This window comes from Malania oleifera, chromosome 10, assembly GCF_029873635.1.
Source record: "Malania oleifera isolate guangnan ecotype guangnan chromosome 10, ASM2987363v1, whole genome shotgun sequence".
In the NCBI taxonomy this organism is placed as follows: domain Eukaryota; kingdom Viridiplantae; phylum Streptophyta; class Magnoliopsida; order Santalales; family Ximeniaceae; genus Malania; species Malania oleifera.
This window is the reverse complement of record NC_080426.1, coordinates 77,179,738-77,193,311: the sequence shown is the minus strand read 5'-3', so window position 1 is coordinate 77,193,311 and position 13,574 is coordinate 77,179,738.

Below are 13,574 nucleotides of genomic sequence, written 5' to 3'. Positions count from 1 at the left end.
CTTAAGTTAATTACTTGGACCTAGATACCTTTTAAACAACTTGGAAAATATTTTTATAAGGTCAAAATTTGTTTCAAAAAGGTTAAAATTATTTTTGGAATGAAAAGCACCAAAACAGAATTCTCCAAACTCCCTTCTTTTTTTATATATCTGCATTGATGTGCAATTTTCTCTATCAATGGATTCTTATCTTCAAAAAATGTTCAACATGAAAGTTGTAAGATTTTTGCTTAGCTTTCCTTTGATACCGAGATTGTCTTATTTGGAGTTTATAGTGAAATTTATTCCCAAAATACTAAAGGGTAGTTGAAGCTAACAACATTAGGCGACTGACCATATCTGATTAGTTGATTGACAAGCTGACAAAACTGAGTCAGGCGACTGACCCTGTACTGTGTCCCAAAATACGTTGAAATTTTAAAGGTATAGGCGACTGACTCTTTGGGATCAGACGACTAACCTTCGTAAATTTAAATTTTAAACAACGAGGGAATGTTTCCAAAATAGATTTCTTGGCCATCAAACTTTGTGAAAACTTTGGAAACACTCCAAGTAACTTAAAGAATATGTTTATACACTTTTTAACTCTATAAATACATGATTAACCCAAGAATTAAATCACCAACAAGTAGCAATCAAGGTATATACTACTTCTCAAAGCTATTGTGCTAATACTCTTGTTGATCAACTTGCTGTGATTTTGCTAAGAAAAGCTCACGATTCTTTACATGTTTTACTGAATCATTAAATCCAAGAAAGAATCTTGGTGATAAATTACTTGACCTTCATATTACTATATTAATATTTGATTGAAGTATATTAGTTTTAACATGTGCTAATCTGCTCTCGCTGAGAGTGGTTTTTGCACACAAGAATTGTTCCTATTTCTCTTGTTGTTTTTGACGATTCAGGATTGTTGAATCGTTGGACTACCGAGCTTGGGGTTTTGCTTGGAGAGGAGGACTCCATCCTACTAGAAGGAGTGTGTAAACAGTTTGCTCCACCTGGTTAAGAGAGTGGTATAGTTAAATCCTTGGGTGGTTTGCTTTAGGTGAGGACATAGGTGGGTATGGCCGAACCTCGTAAAATCTTGATGTCTCTCTCTTCCCCAAATCTCTTTAATTTTCTACATATATAAATTGCATGGATGATTACTTAATTTCTGGAAAATAAATAATTATTGGGAATTGCAAAAACCTTGATTAAAGAAAGTACGTTGATTGCGGAAATCTTGATTAAAGCAAGTATGTTGATAAATATCAAAGTTTATTAATATACATAAACTCAAGTAATTTGTTTGATGTCAAAATCTGAATTTTGGAAGCTTGCTAAAATTTTTATTTTGTTTCATATTGTGAAATCAAGCTTACCTTATTGATTGAGTGTTGGTCATTGCAAATCAATTATAATTGTGTGATTGTAATTAATTTAATTTGAAGGGGGCTATACTATATTAAAGTTTCCAAAGAACTTTTAAAAACCCAATTCACCCCCCCCCCCCACTTGGGACTATACCTTACTTCTCAGGAACGAGTGTATACGGGGTGCTAGTACCTTCCCTTCACAAAGTTTGGCTCTGATATGTAGACTATAGACTATCTATTCCTTGGAACCTAGGATTAACTAGAGACCAATTAATCGATAAAAATTAGGCGAACTTAACTACACCTAGGTAAAAAAGATTAGTGACGACTTTATAGAACCTATAAAAGGTAAAGGTCAAATAGTACATTTTAGATAGCTCGGTGACACTATTGGGGACTTTAGAAGGTTGATCCAAAGGAAAGATTTGAGCTTGTTCAAATATTAAATCAAGCATAGTCTTCAAGTCTTCCATGTCTTCATTGTTCGTTGCTTTTCATGGTCTGTATGTAGATGTTATTGTTTAATGGGAAATATTACATGCACACATTCACAAGCTTTATGTTTGAGCTCATCCTCTTAGGATTAAATAGGGATGGAATAGTATTTACTCTTGCAAGACAATAGTCTTTGCATGGGCCTACGAGACATCTTACTCAAATTATATCATTTCTAAACATTTGAGATAAGGGTCAGAGACTCTACTACCTTACAAGTAGGCAATAGTAAAAATGGTTTAGAGATCTTATTTATCCTTAAGTTATAAAGGGAAACCACATATAAAAACCCTAGGTCATAGTCGTAGAAGTATATCATAGAGATCCATTCCTTGTGGGAAGGAAGCCTCTTCCTTCTCTGTGTCAATGCCAACTTATAGTTATTTATTATTTGTCTTTTGGGTATGCTTAAATATGTGATATTTATGCATAGTTTGGTTATCTCTAATGTGTATCATGTTTCATCCCTTTACATAGAACTAAGTTTTAGGAAATCATTCACAACAAGAGGGGGCACATGCTCTATAGCTTGTCTAACCCTAGGCTCAACCTTGAGCATCAAGTTATCGCCCTATGCTCAAGTTAAGGGCATCCATCCATCCATGCTCAAGGTATAAGCATCTAGTCAGCACCTATGCTCAACATAATCAACCTTATCTTCCCTAGTGAAGCTTTCTTAAGTGTCCATCGGTCAAGCACACATGCTTAACCCTGGAGCACCCATTTGTCCATGCTCAATTTTCAAGCATCTAAATCTTCTCTCTATGAATCCATGTCTATGACTACTTGAGAGTATTCTACATTCAAGGTCATCCATATCTCCATGTTTAGTCTATGATCGCCCATACCTCCATCCAAATCCTCTTAGTGCTCAAATTGTGAATAGTTGTTAACTATCCTTAGACTAAGAGTACCCCTTTGGTTAATGTTTCCTTAAGGAAGGGACATCCCTTCATTAACGCTCAATCCTTAAGCACCTTTCTATTGATGCTCCATTAGTGAATACTCATCCATGTATCCTTAGTCTAAAGGCACTCCTCCGTTGATGCTCAATCTATGAGAAACTTTCCATGCATTCTTAACCTAGGGGGCACCCCTCCATCAATGCTTAATCTAGAAGCACCCATTTATCCTCCTATTATCTCTTTCTTGATTTGTGAACATCCATTCACTCGTGAGCACCCATCTAGGTTAAGTCTATGTATATATATCTAAACTCAATCTTAAAGCAATAGATCATTATTTAAGAATCACTTATGAGCATACACTCATGCTCCACCGAGAGTATCCTTTTATAAGCTTATTATTTTTCCCACATGGTTAATTTACACATTTATTTATTTGTGCTTAATCTATGGGCACATATTTTTCTATGCTCAATTTATGAGCTTGAGACCCTCTATGCTTAGCTTGCGAGCATATACTTAAGCTCAACTTAAAACATGTTTCTATGTTTTCATCATTCTACAGCGGTTTATACTTATTTTGTGAGAAATCCTTTGGGGACATCTACCTCTCCAATTCTTAGAGTACCACATAAGCTTAATGGGTAGAATCCCATCCAACTACACCTCTAGCATCCTTTCTTCATGCTTAATCTGAGCATGCAACCATCTATATTGAGTTTATTAGCTTCTACCTATAATGCCCAATCTATGGGCACCCATCAATATATGCATATAATTGCTTAAATGTGACCATTTGTCTTTTCATGCTTTATCTGTAAGCATGCAATCATCTATGCTTGACCTATAAGCATCACACTCCCTGCTAATATAAGGGCATCTATTTGGCTATTTTCAATCAATGAGCATCTATGCACATATGCTTAGCCTCAAGCATTGCAAGCATTGATTTATTCATGTATGCTTAATCAAGAAGCACCATTCCTCCAGTTATTAGCCTAAGATGATAAAATTTATAAGTCATGTTTCCAATCTCCCAATACATGTAGATTCATTCTATCATTGGGTACTTAGTTATAACCATAAGAGTCTCAATCCGTTCATTCATTCACTAATTTAGTCATAGGTTGTAGTCAACTCACATTCATACATTCATATATTCATACATTCATGCACTTATATCTTCATATGGTCATTCATGCACCCATGCATCAATTTAAAAGCATCCAAATTTTCTACATATAAACTAAAGAGTTATGTTGTTAAAGTTGACCACTACACAGTCATTGTAAAGGAATCCATTATTGTGCCATATAGGACATGACTTAGGTTTAGGCCAATGGAAGAACAAGTGGAAGAAAGGATTATATGGTTACACTATAATTAGGAGGTGGTTATCAAGGATATCAAAGTTCTTAAGGAACAAATGAACCAAGTAATGGTGATGCTGGTAGGAACTACAAATGGAAACAAATGCTAGTTGGCCCCGCCAAACCAAACCAAGAAGATTATATTTTCTCTACTGGGCCTTGTAATGAGAGATGTGGATGAGGCTTTTATGCTCAAGTGCAGATGGTAGAGAAACAACTTAGTGCAACGTTCTCCTATGGTCACAACAAAACTAATGGTAGAAATTGTTCAATAATCAGCCTAGCAAGATAACAAGTCAGTTTAGACAAAGAAAATGCAAGAAATGATTGAGGAGAAGCTCAAGGCAATATAAGGAAATAGTTATATATATGGGACTAGTAGACACTTTTGAGTCATGTTAGGTTCCTAATTCGGTGATTCCACCAAACTTCAAGACTTCTGAGTTTGAAAAATATGATAGCTCAAAGTGTCCCAAAACCATCTTAAATTTACTATAGAAATATAGTGACGTATGCACATGACGATGAACTCCTAATGCACACTTTCAAGACAGCCTAATTTGGGCACTAATGTACTTGCAACTAGATAGAGCAAGAATTTGTTTATGGAAGGATTAGGGTAATACCTTTATGACTCAGTATAAGCACGTGATCCACATGGTGCCTGATAGATTGACTATCCAAAAATATGGAAAAACATCCCTAAGAGTATTTTTAAGAGTTTTCTATAGATGATGAAATATGGTGACACAGGTAAAGCCACCCGTGTTAGAGGAAGACACCATCACTCTGTTTCTAAACACCTTGAAGTATACTTATTATAACATAATGGTAGGAAGATAAAAATATCAAGATAAGGAATAAAACACAGTGAAGATAGGAACAACAAAAAAGAAAGAGGGAGAGGTGCAAATGGTAACACAACACTGTGAGTCTCATTCATCAGCTAGACATGAAAACCCTCTGAAGGAAATGGAAAAGGTTAAATATCAACCCATTAGTATGCTATATGTTGAGTTGTTCCTTATGCTAATGAACAACTACTTGATTGCTCCTTTTCCTATGACACCGTTACAACCACCTAGGTGGTTGACCCTAATAAGAGGCATAAATATCCTAGTTGGGCACTTAAGCAAGTTGTGCAAACCCTAAGAGATGATAAGTGGTTGGATTTCGATGAATCAAATAAGATAATTATACATGGCGATCTGCTACATAAAAATTAAGGAATGACAACAAATGTTGTAAAAGAAGACCATTCAAATGATCCAAAAATTGCCAAAATAGAAGGGAAGTACATCCTATTCAAGAGAAAGTCCCTCTAGACAATTGGAAAGTCTGAGTGTTGTATTATAGTTTTATCATTAACTTGTTTCTTTTATTTGTCTACAATAAGAGGGTCATGCCCTATGAACTTGTCTTCGAGATTTTGAAATATTTTAGTTTCTAATAGAAGGTGAATTTGAGAATATGTCTCCTACTCTACCCCTTCATTTTACATACCAGTTTTGTCAAATGTTGTGTTGTTTTTCTTATGTTTTTTGCATGTTCGAGGAAAATAACTTTGCTAGAGCTTACATGTTAGTGTTAAGGTTAGACTTAGCAAACATAGTTAATAGGGCAATGAGGAAAAAGACTTACCATGCAAAGTTTAGTGAACTATATTGATGACTAGAGAAAACACAATGTGTTGGAGGGGAATCATTTATTGAAAAAGAAAACTAGCCTATGTCAATGCTTTCAAGGAAAACCACCTTGAGGTTAACTCCTTTGTTTTTTTGGAGACCAAGGAAACATCTTAGACCCCTTCTTTTTTACAAAGACTAGAAACCAAAACACTCCCTTATTTTTCAAAGGCAAGGCAACCAATTACAAGAATTCTTACAAAACTAATTTCCTAAAAAGGAATGATTTAAAAATTGAAGCACAAAAAAACTCTCAAGGGATATGCAAGATCATGGCACAAGAATTTTGATGTTTATCTCAAAAGTGAGTAATTTAAGGCACAAGGGAGATTAAGAAAGAATAAAGAATTTAAGCACTTGGAAATATATTTTATATATATATGTTCTCTAATAGCCTGAAACAATCTCTTCATTTTGTGTGTTTTTTCATGTTTAATTGCTTAAGTGCCATGACCTTCATATTCGTAGAGATATACAAGATAAAACACATTACAATTTGAGAAAAATGTGTATAAATAAAACATATAAATTCTTCAAATATTCTCTTAAATATTCAACTTCAATGGCTTAATCCTATCACAAACAACTTAAACACAAAGTTATTAGTACCAAATACTTTGTTATCATCAAAACTAGATTAATAAAACCTTCAGGCTTAGAACAACCACTTGGGTTTGTTGGTACAGGGGTATCAAGCTTAATGTGTCAGCTCAAGAATGCAATATATTGTTTAAAATAGTCTCATAAAGCATGGTTTGGTAAATTAAGTGTTGTAATACTTGGGTTTGGCCTTTGACAGTGTGCTTAGATAAATTCATTTTTTTGTCATGCTTTATTAGGTAGGGTTCTTTTTATTGTGTATGTGGATGATATTGTAATTATAGGTGATGATTGTCTAGGTATTTAGAGCCAAAAACATTTTCTATGACTAAGTTTCAAACCAAAGATTTGGGATCATTGAAATTCCTCCTGGGCATAGAAGTATCCAATTATCATATAGGAACTATCTAGTCATAGAGTAAGTTTGTTTTGATCTTTTGGATGAGGTTAGGCTATTAGGATTCAAATCGATTGGTACGCCTATGGATCCTAACAGCAAAATTAGCCATGGATATGGGTGATTTGTTGCCTAACCAAGGATGATATTAAAATTTTTTTTGGAAGTTTAATTATCTCACAGTCAGTCAACAAGTTTTGTAAATTAATTTCTAGATTCTCCAAGCACAAGTCAGCAGGATGCAGTAATTCACATCATGAGACATCTCAAAGGTGCATCTAAAGAGATCTCTTATGCCGATATCAAGGTCACACTTATGTTTAGGAATATACTGATGCAGATTGAGTCGAATCATCTTCAAAAAGAAAGTCCAAAATCGGGTAATGTATCTTTGTTGGTGGTAACTTGATTTTCTAGACGAGGGAGAAATAAATCATTGTGGTTAGGTCAAGTGTTGAGTTAGAGTATAGGACCATGGCGCACATTACATGTGAGCTTGTTTAGTTGGAAAAAATGTTGGAAGAATTGGGTTTTCCACATTCTCGGTCTATAGAGTTTATGTGTGATAATTTTTTATGCCTATTTTTGACATGCCTTTAGTCCAATTAAGGGTTTCAAGCCCTTTTGAGAGCACTTTGGGCCCAATTTTGCATTTAATTAACTTTAGGGGCTTCAATTTGTGTTTAACCCTTTTTTTTAGTGGCTTAATTGGGCTAATTTTGAGGTTAGAAAGCTCTGCAAACACCCTTAGGCAAGGGGGCAATTCCCCTTGCGCCTAGGAGCACTCTTGGAAACCATTGTTTTGGCAAGCCCAACCCCTTGTTTTCCCTACAAATAAGGAGGGGAAACAAGATGAATAAACACATTTTTGGGAGAGAATAGGACATATACTAGAAAGAGAAGGAAGTTGATCAGATAAGTCTTACATTAGAAAAATATATCAAGGGAGAAAAAGGGAATGTTTAAAAGAGAAGAAGTGTCTCTTACTCCACTTGCAATCCCTTCGAAACAAACAATTGAGTACTCTTTATCACCAAAGCTATATAGAAAATTTGCATCATTATGTGAAACCTTTATTTGTGGAATCAAGGAACTTATTATCAAATTTCAAGGGGATTAATTCATTGTTTCTTTCTCAAGTTTTTACAACAAATCAAACTTTCAGGCAAGGTAAATCTTCGTCACATGCATTCCCCTAGGATATATGAATATTTTCAATATTATGAGCAGTTTGTCTTATCTCGTCTTTCAAGAATTGGACCATCTATTTACCTTCATTAACATGTATCTTATTCAAGCTTCAATCTTGAAGTTATGTTTTTTTTTTTTTTTTTTTTGTATACCTTTGAATCTGACATTAGTGGTCACTCTAGCTCGAGGTAGGAGAGAGAGAGAGAGAGTCTGGAGGTTATGTTGGCAGAGGTTTCATTTAACTTTCCAAGTGGCATTAGGGTTGGAAAAATAGGCAAAATTCAAATGGCAGAGGTAGGGCAAATGGTCGTCGGTAGCCAAGGTCATGGAGTTTTTTCCCATTTTATTATTAACGATAAATAAAATATTAAATAATACTCTGAATGGGAAAAAAATTCCCAAACTAATGCTTACGTAATCTCGTAGCTTGATGCTGCGAGATTTAAATTGATGACCACTAAGAAGATGACGCGTGGCAAGTAGAAGACCAAATCTCGCTGCTCTAAGCTGCGAGATTTAAAGAAAGTAGCCACTGGAAAGCTGACACGTGGCAGGGAGCAAATCTCGTAGCTCGGAGCTGCGAGATTTAGGGTGAGGCGTGGAAAAAATTCCTTCTCGGCCATGGACTCGAAGATCTGCGCGCTGGACGCCTGCAATCCCTCCGTCGGTCGTTGCGTCCTCCGTCGCCCTCCGTCGTTGCGTCCTCCGATGCCACCCTCGGCCGCCACCTCGTCGAAATCGGCGTCAACGACGTCTTCTCCGTCCTCGGCAACTTCAACCTCACCCTCTTCAACCACCTCATCGCCGAGCCCGGCCTCAACCTCCGTCGTTGCGTCCTCCGATGCCACCCTCGGCCGCCACCTCGTCGAAATCGGCGTCAACGACGTCTTCTCCGTCCCCGGCAACTTCATCCTCACCCTCTTCGGCCACCTCATCGCCGAGCCCGGCCTCAACCTCTCGGCAACTCGTAGCAACAGTAGCCGCCGCCGCCGCCGCCGCTGCCGCTCTCTGCTCCACTCGCCCAGCCTCCCTGCAACACCTCTTGAAGCAGAACTAGTCCTCGCCGCCACCGTCGCCAACACCCCTTGCCGCCGTCGTCGCTCACCATCCTTGCCGGCAGCATCCAGTTAAGTTCCCTGCAACTCAATCAGTGGGAGGCTTCTCTGTTTAAATCTCGCAGCTCCAAGCTGCGAGATTTTCTCCCCTTATGCGCCACATGTTAACTTCCCATTGGCTTGGAGCTGCGAGATTTGGTTATCTCCTTGCCACACGTCGTGTTTCCAGCGGCCCATCACTTTAAATCTCGCAGCATCAAGCTGCGAGATTATGTAAGCATTACTTTGGGAAATTTTTTCCCAATCAAAGTATTATTTAATATTTTATATATTTTTAATAATAAAATGGGAAAAAACTCCAAGGTCATGACTATCAAAGATGGGTAATCCTAGGAATATTTTAGGATTTGGTCACCGAAGACGTTATCAAGCGGAGGCATGTTTGGCATCTGGCATTTGGCTGGCGATAAGGACAGGTGATTGGGGTAGGTGAGGTACCTCCATTGCATTTTTAAATGACATATAGAATGAGTTGACCCGGTTTTAACCGGATTGACTTGGGTTTTTCATTTTTATTTTTCTATTCCCTTTTTTAATTTTTATTGTCTTTTTTCTCTTTTGATTTTTTGAAAAAAAAAATGCAAAAAATACATATTTATAGAAATTGTGTAATTTTTTATCGATCACTTATTATTAGTACTATGATTATCCTATTATAATTACAACAAAAACAATAAAAGCAAATCTTAAGTCTCATTAGGTGGGGTCAGATCCTATTATCATTAGAGTTACTATTATTATCCTAAGTAATGTTTTTTATTATTATTATTATTATTATTATTATTATTATTATTATGTTTAATTTTCTTGTTATTATTACTATTACTATTATTAACACTATTATTACCGTTGTTATTATCATTAGTACCTTTTATTATTAGGGCAAAAGACACTTATTATTAGAGATCCCCACTTAGGTTTCAATAATGCCATAGACCTCCCCTAAGGTTTCAAAAATGCTATAAACATCCCTTGAGGTTTGTTAAAAGGATAGAAACTTCCCCTAAAAAAACTTACTTTCTTGCAAAATATAAGGAAAAATTTGCATCTTTTTGACAAACCTTAGAGGTGGTTCTTGAAATTCTAGAAACCATAAGGAAGTTCTCTGAAATTTTTGAAACTTTAGAAGAGGTCATTGTCTTTTTGCCAAAACTCAAGAGAGGTCAATATTTTTTGTCCTTATTATTATTATTATTATTATTATTATTATTATTATTAATACTATCATCATCATCATCATCATCATCATTATTATTATTATTATTATTATTATTATTTGTTAGTTTTAGTGGCTACATAATCATATTTGATGTATTTTGATGATATCAACCTAATTATAGTTCCAAGTTTAACCTATCTTTGCCGATCAAGTTAGTACATATACAAGTGACAAATACATGAAGGTACTTGATCAAAAGCAAAAATCAGATCGAGTAGACATTTGAGTAGGAAAGATCAAAGCAGACAATCACTCGAAAGGACTCAAGCACATTCAACGAAATCATAGTGTAATAGAGAGTGTTTTGAGGTAGGAACTACTGTAACCTTTGTGGTACTATTTCACGCAAGATCATTGAACAAAAGTTGAGCAAATGTATTTCATTTTAGGTTATAAGTATATAGAATATCACCAAACTCTTAGAGCAAAACTTAATGACCTTTTAAAGAACAAAAACAAAGAGTTTTATACAAATATCCTATACTTGCCATGTTTTCATAAGGGACAAGTTTTAAACAATCTTAGTTTGATAAACTTGGTCCTGGTTGGATTTAAATCATTAACATACACCTAAGTTGTAATAATAATAAAAAATATTATTAATTAATTAATTAATTAATTGATTAATTAAATAAATTAATAATAAATAAATAAATAAATAAAAGTATCATTATATGTATGTACATACATATTTATATATATATATATATATAAGGTAGGCATGATGATGTCGGCAGAGCTTTGCAATCTCAATTTGAAATTGTATATATATATATATAAGATAGGCATGATGATGTCGGCAGAGCTTTGCAATCTGAATTTGAAATTGAGATTCTGACATGCATGCAAGAGTCCAATGGGCATTTCATCTTTCCACATTCACTCAGGCACCCCTCCCACCTTTAATTAATGTTGACCAACTTCATTCTCACTACTTGCATGGACGCGTGCATCCGCGTGCGCCCCTCTGCCCTTTTCTATCTTTTTTGTTTGCTTGCAATAAAATTTCTTCCTTTTCCCATGGATGTACCCTCCCCCACGAGCCTCCGCATCTCCTACCAAAAATTACAAGAATGCCATTCTTCAATTGCCTAAAAATAGAAACAGATTCTCCGTTACTTTTCATAAGAAATTTTAAGAAGAAAATTGGAGAAAAAGTGGGAAAAAAGATTTAATAGTGAACGAAGAATTTTTGGTATGCTTAAATTCTTACTCTTCCACTATTTCCAAACTCGTTTTGAAAATTCATTATTTTATTACGTCAGTGGAACGAATCAAGGTAAGTGGGCTAAATTATGTTAGATTTTATTTTAAAATATACCTGATTAAATTTGAGTAATTGAATATGGTTATATTTATTTTATTTAAATATATACTTGAGTAAAATTAACGTATGTGGATTTGATCATGTCTGCTTTATTTAAATATATTTGAGTTAAATTAAAATATGTAGAGGTGATCATACTCGTATTTTTATTTAAATACACCCAAGTATACTATTATACATTTTCTCAGGTAATTTATTAAATTATAATTAACATGCAAATCATGTGCCATGAGTTTATTTTATTGCATAATTGAGTAAGTTTGAGATTTTTGTGGTATTATGTTTATTACATGATTTATTGTGAATAATGATGAGATTTATTTACAAATTTTATGTTGAAAAAATGATGAGATTATTATACTGTTTTATTGCATAAATTATAATTATATGTTTTAAGAACTCTGATGGCTCGAATGTGGTGGATGCTCGATACCGTAGTTACATATGAGTATGAGTGCAGCTACACTATTGTGGAAGTGTTGGCGGTGGATAGTGGATTTGTCATGAGTGCACAACTTTCTTCTGGACTAGGATGTGATAGGAAAATTGCACTTATAGATATGCTATAGTTTAATTTAGTTTGGTCGGCCAACCAAATTAAGTCCAATCTTCAGACTGCACAACTCAGTCATGGGGGGAAACATGACGTGCATAGGCCAAAAGGAGGTTTTATACATATTTATATATTTATGTGATCAAGTTCATTATTAGGCCTAAATAAATGGTTTGAAGGAAAAGTATGCATATATATATATATATATATATATATATATAAATGACGATTTTTAGTAAAGGAAAGTGTACACGTGTTTGTGAACGATGATTTTCAGTAAAGGAAAGTGTACATGTGTTTGTGAATGGAGCCCCATTTAGTAGGACTAAATGATGTTGTAAAAGAAAAGTATATGTATTTATATGCATACGTCTATTTGGATAAAAATCATACTCTGTACACAACTTTGTGAAACATCTACTCTGCTAGACACTAACTCGGTAAAAACCGGCGTATCATAAACTCGACATTTAGTCGTCACATCTCATCTCATCTCTTAGCATATAGCCATCATATCTCTCATCTCGACTTATAGCAATTACATTTCAGTATTATACAGAACCTGCTTATTTAATGCCAATTAAAAATATACTTATGCCACATAAGTTTCATCTAGTAACTCATACATAACTCATCTGCTTGAGAATATACATATTGCTGCTAAAACTAGGGTATGAATATTTCCAAGTTATTATTTTACTAAATATAAATATATAGCTAAATACGAAAAAAAATTGAGATAATCAACCCTGCCCATCTTTGGTTGGTTTTAAAATAAGTCTGTGGTTTGAAATAACAATCTTCCAACCGGTAAAAACGTTCAAAACGAACAATACTATATTTTGAAAATATCATACTTAAATTTAAATGGTTGGTTTTGAAAATAAAGTCGATTAACCAAACCCTAGGTTCGAAAACCATAGAAAAACCATAATTATTTATCTAAAATTTGTTTTAACATTTTATTCCGTTAGAACTCATAAACATAACTGACATTATATAATCCCCTTACCTATTTCCTAAAAAATTCCCAAGATGCTCGAAAACCGAACCCTAGCTTTTTCCCAAAATCAAGAATCCACTCTGCTAGACTTGTAGATATTCGCTCTCTGATCCTTATGGTTACTTCCGATCATTAAAATAGGCAACGAACAGCGAAAGATCGAAGAGAGAGAGAGTGTGGGCACAAGTTCTAGAGAGAGAGGGAGAGATATTTTGATTTATTAATTATGAAGTAATTGAAAATCTATTTATAGTCCCCTTGACTCGGTCAAATTCATCGATGAAATTATGCCTTCGTCGACGAATCACTTAAGGTCGTTCGTCATCGAAAGAAGGGCCTTGTCGACAAAC